Source organism: Pundamilia nyererei, unplaced genomic scaffold (assembly GCF_000239375.1).
Source record: "Pundamilia nyererei isolate P.nyererei 1_Seehausen unplaced genomic scaffold, PunNye1.0 scaffold00183, whole genome shotgun sequence".
In the NCBI taxonomy this organism is placed as follows: domain Eukaryota; kingdom Metazoa; phylum Chordata; class Actinopteri; order Cichliformes; family Cichlidae; genus Pundamilia; species Pundamilia nyererei.
This window is the reverse complement of record NW_005187584.1, coordinates 1105252-1110778: the sequence shown is the minus strand read 5'-3', so window position 1 is coordinate 1110778 and position 5527 is coordinate 1105252.

The window sequence follows — 5527 nt, the reverse complement described above, 5'->3', positions numbered from 1 at the left end:
AAAATCACGGTTTTAGTAACGCAGTAACGCAGCGTTCCTACGGGAAAGTAACGGTAACCTAATTACCATTTTTGCAATAGTAATCCCTTACTGTACCCGTTACTTGAAAAAAGTAATCAGATTACAGTAACGCATTACTGTCCATCTCTGTTTATCACTTAAAGTTGTCCCATTAATATTATACACTGGCCGGCCGTTTAATTAGGTACATTAAAGCATCGGAACAGGGAAGAAAGGTGATTTAATTCACTTTGAATGTGTTGGTTTGATTATTTCAGAAACAGCTGATTTGGTGTGATTTTCCCACACAGCCATCTCTAAAGTTTAGAATGAGCAGCAGTTATCTGGGTCAAATGATCCTGTTGATGCCACAGGTCAGAGGAGAATTGCCAGACTGCTTTCAGCTGATAGGAGGACAACAGTAAGTGGAATAACCACGTGGTACCACCAAGGTTTGCAGAAGAGCATCTCTGAGTGCACAGTGCTTTGGAGGAGTCGGGCTACAGCAGCAGAAGACCACATGACATGACTTCACTGTATATAAAAGGCCTCCACAGTCTGCAGATCTCCATTGAGTAAAGCACCTTTTGGGATGTGGTGGAACAGGAGATTTGTTGGCTTGTGTCCCTGATGTGAAGCCAACAAAGCTGCAGCAACTATGTGATGCTATCATGTCAATATGGACCAAAATCTGTGAGGAATGCTTCTGTGCTACGAAGCATTAAGGCAGCTCTGAAGGCAAATGGGGGTCCAATGTAATATTCCCTAATGATGTGGCTGCTTGGCTGGCTGAGGCAAATAAAACCTCTGCAGGTTTATCACTGTAATTTTTAACCATCATTAACATTACAATACATATAATCAGCTCATTTATTGTCAATAGTCATCGTGCAAATGAAGCGATTCATTCAAGTGACAGAAAGAATCCTGTAGTGGTTGACGTATTAGGAAGATTACAGTCGGGATAAAAGTTTTCTCTGCTTTGTTTACCTGTTTATACCGCTGACAATTTATTCGGGAAGTGTCCTCCACCCCCCCTAAAACTGATGTTTACACTTGGAGATAGCACTGCCTCCGACCTTCCCCTCCTCGTTCCTTCGCTGCTTCGTGCTTTTGCATCTCGAACAGAGCGGCCCTGATCTCCTCCCCGCTCGCGTCTCCGTCATGTTTTCATCTGCCTGGCTGGTGCATCACAATGGATGCCTGCGCCTGCCGAGCGCCCTCTGACCTTCTCCCTCACCCATCCGTAATTTCGTTGCGTCGCCCAGCTGAGCGGGAAGCTGCCTGTCTGCCAGCCTAATAAATACAAAAACAAATTGCAGCAGGTTGAAAGTATGCAGCGTGGGTCGGAGCTGTTAATGTAATGAACTTGGCTTCATGGAAAATACGAGGCAATTAAACTCCCACGGTGCCTCCCTCCAGACGGACAGACTGAAGGGGGGTTGGAGACCCTTGAGGGAGAGAGAGGGAGAATAGAGCCATTTAGACGGCCCACAGGAGTAGGAAGTGTGCTGGCTGTGATTGATCTCAAACACCAATTAGTCATGAGGCCGCCCCATCCAGAGGTCCCATCAGGCCTGTGGGAGCACTGTCCGACCATTGCTCACCCTCCCGCTGTTTGCTTTGGCTGTTTGCCGGCTTGATTGGCCTGATTGCCGTCTGATTGCCGGCGAGGTTTAGGCTGTTTGGATGTCGGGAGAGAAGCAGGAATCAGGACTGGGATCAGAGTGGCATGCGTTCGTGTTTTTAGAGCTCAGTGTCTGGTCATACGTTATCATTACAGTGGGCTGTTGTTTCTTCCAGCAGACACACTGTCACGTGAAGCAGTGTGTCATGGAAAACACTTATTATACCTCTATTACTATCCTTAGGTTTTCTTTTTTTGGAGTGGCAGAGGGGGGCAATTTGAGTCATGCTGCATATAGAGCACTACAGGCCTGGACAAACAACTTAAAGAAATATGTGTATGTGAGGTGAAGGTTTCCAAGCAAAGGGGAAGTGAAGCAATCTCACACAGTTGTGCAAGACACTGAAGAATTCCACAGTGTTATTGTCTGATACAGACACATTATTTTCTTCCCAATTAAGAGCCTGAGTGAACAGTTCATGCTGAGACTTTATTGATTAAGTTTGATATCATTTACTAGCCAGACCTCACACCTGATGTTTAAGGTTCATTTTCAAGTTCATTAGATTACCTAAGCTCGTTTGTCTATTTCGAATCCTCTTGTATTTTCTTCCCCTGTACTTACGTTTCCCTCACCCTTTGTCTGTGAGGCTGCTTTGACTGCATGTCTTATGTTATCAAGTTTGTCTTCTTCACATGTTTCCTGTTTTATTTTGGAAGAGTCTGGTGTCCTTTGTTCATTGTAGTTAGTGTTACTCTCTCCTGTATGTTTCATTCTAGTCAGCTGTGTTCTCGTGTGTCTCCACCTCCCCTGATCACCTCGTGTGTGTATTTGAGTCCTCGGTCTTCCTTTGTTCGTCGTCAGGTCGTCTGTTTTTCTCGCCATAGTCAGAGTCACAGCCATAGTTAGCTTTCACAGTTTGTTCCCAGTTTAGGTTTCTGTTTAGTTATTGCTCTTCTGCTGCCCTCATTCTTGTTTGTTTCTTTCGTGATCATCAGCCGCAGTAATCGGCTCGCTTTTGTTTAAGTTCACTCCCGTATCCTCACTTGTGTTTGCACCTGGGTCCACCACACACATCTCCGCACGGTCTATCTCAACAAACAATTATTGTAGTTGTCAAACCTTCTGTTCCCTGCATTTATTTAAAATAGCAACTGTTCAATATTCTTTAGATCCAAGTTCATATTCAGAAAAAAAGACAAGAAACAAAAGGCTGTTATTGTGAATAGGCTGCCTTTGTAACTCAAAATACTTTTAGTGAGCGGACACAGTGAACGACAAAAAGAAGAGAAAAGGGAAACACAGAATCTGGTTACACTGAATACAAAACAGAACTTCTCATGTTAGAACACAGGTGAAGAAAAAAGAAAACAAACAAACAAGCAAACAAACAAAGAAATTAACAAAAAACACACAACCCAGGAGCGGCGACTGATACTAACAAACCCTTTCCTTACAAAGCACAGAGTCAGCTGCAACATCACTGAGCTTCATGTTCCCGTTAACACAGACACACATCAGGCCTCTGTGGAATAAGCAGAGTCAGCAGGAACATCCTTAAATTGAAGGTTAGAGAAGTTTGACAGTAAATGACCCCAGATTTGATCAAATGTGCCCTTTTGGTTCTGGATGAAGCAGTGGATCTTTTCCAGACTAGGGCACGACATGAGATCAACCACTGAACGTGGGTGGATGGGGCAGTGGCCTTCCACCTCATCAAAATGGCACGCCTAGGTAATATTCTCATCATCCTCACCCACTGTACCAAAGAGAGCAAGTAGGGGGTTGAGAGCCTTGTTCAGAGTGCAGAAAACCTCCCAAAGATTTGCCAGGGCAGAGAAAGTCCAAAACATGTGGGTAAGATTGGCACCATCAGACCTGTTACAGCGAGGGTCTAAGCCAGGATAAATCTTACTCGTACTCGTACCTGCTCTGGTACTCGTAGCACAGGGGTTATGTCCAGTAACCACCGTTTTCTAGCAGAGCAGTTTTAACCCAATTAAAATGTAATTAGCTTCTGGGCTTTGTCAGCAATTAAACAAAATGTTTAAGATGCAAAAAGGCTTTTTATACACGAGTCCTCACAGTGGCTCTCGTGCCTGCACATGAAAATGATAGAGGGAGGAAAATATTTACGATATGGCCTACAGCTATTTGCCATGCACTGCGTCTGCACATCCTCATGTAAGTAATGGTTTCAGTCTGGCCATCTCTATAAATACTGCCCGCCTCCACCACTCAAGACAGGGTGACACAGAGTTAGCCCTCAGATCAGCTCAGCACAACTTCAATCAAAAGCCCGACTCAAACGTGAGATGTTAATTTGCTCCAATCAGGAAGCCCTGATCTCTGAGCTTTTGCTGCATCTGGTTTGTAATTGGGCGTGCTACTGTAAGGATGATACGAGGGGCTGAGTGGACTGCTGGAGGCTTTGTTGTCTTCTCTTCAGCCTGCCAGTGAAGGTTTATGAGGTTTATAAGTCCAATATCTGCCAGCAGCCCATCACAGCATGGCTGCTACAGCGGGGTATCTGCTTCCCGAGCCACACTCCCTGAGTTATTCTGCATCATTTTCTCCTTTGCTCTCAGAGTCATTGTTTGTTATGAATATAAATATTGGCTGGTGTTTGACAGATGCAAGAATGTGAGGGAGGAAGAAGGAAGTAATGTGGACCAGCGCACGCAGCTGAGCGCGAATGGTTTCCTTCTGCTTTTATTCGCACTTTCACTGACTTTTGTGTGAAATAAGACTCGCCTCCTCTGACTCTATCTCTCTCAGTGGATATCTCAGCACTGACCCGCAGATTATCGATCTAGCTGCTTACACGATATCAGCACGGCGCGCTAACCTGATCTCCCCACGCAAACACGAAACATCTGTGCTGCTGACTCTCATAAAGCCAGCTGACCACCTCAGTGGGAAACAGCACTCAGGATAACAGTGAGACTCTGTGGTCTGAAAGAGCTCAAAATCTGCTGGCTTTGAAGCCCTTCTCTCACTCAGCACAGATAACACCCAGGCCCCAGCCAAAACTCACATCCATCTACTTACTGCACACAGGAAATGAAGAAAATGTGATGAAATGAGTGAGGAAAGCGGAGAAAGATGAGGTTCAAACAGTAAAGTCGAAGCTGATCCTTCACGTGAGCCGAGTTAGCTGTCATATCATTTTATATATGACACACTCACCAGCCACCACACGAACTGATTATCTGCAGTATGTTATTAATGAAGAAAGGTTTTATCTAACTCTGCAGCTTTACCAAACATGACATCCACCAGCCACATTATTAGGCACACCTCGCTCAGACTGGGTTGGCCCTGTTGGCTCCAGCACTGCTTTAGCTCTTCCCGACACAGATTCAAGAAGCACGCCTCGGAGATTTTGGTCCATATTGATACGATAGCATCACACAGTTGCTGCAGATCTGCTGGCTTCGCATCAATGATCCATGATCCTGTTACGCCACATCCCAAAGGTGCTGTACTGGAATGAGATGACAGTAAAGTCATCGTTATGTTCAAGAAACCAGTCTGAGATTATTTAACTTTGCTGTGTTATCCTGCTGGAAGCAGAGGATGGGTGCACTGTGGTCATAAAGGAACAAATATGCTCATCAACAATACCCAAAGTGTGCAGAGAAATTATCCCCATATCATGTTTATGCCAAATTCTGACGCCACCATCTGACTGCTGCAGCAGAAATGGAGATTCATCAGATGAGGCGACCTTGTGCCAATTTTCCGTCCTTTCATTTCCATGAGCCTCAGCTTCCTGCTCCTCGCTGACTGGAGCGGTGCTCATTGTGGTCTTCTGCTTCTGCTGCAGCACATCTGGGTCCATGTTTACTTGTTGTGTGTTCAGAGATGCTCTTCTCCATGCCTCGACTATAATGAGT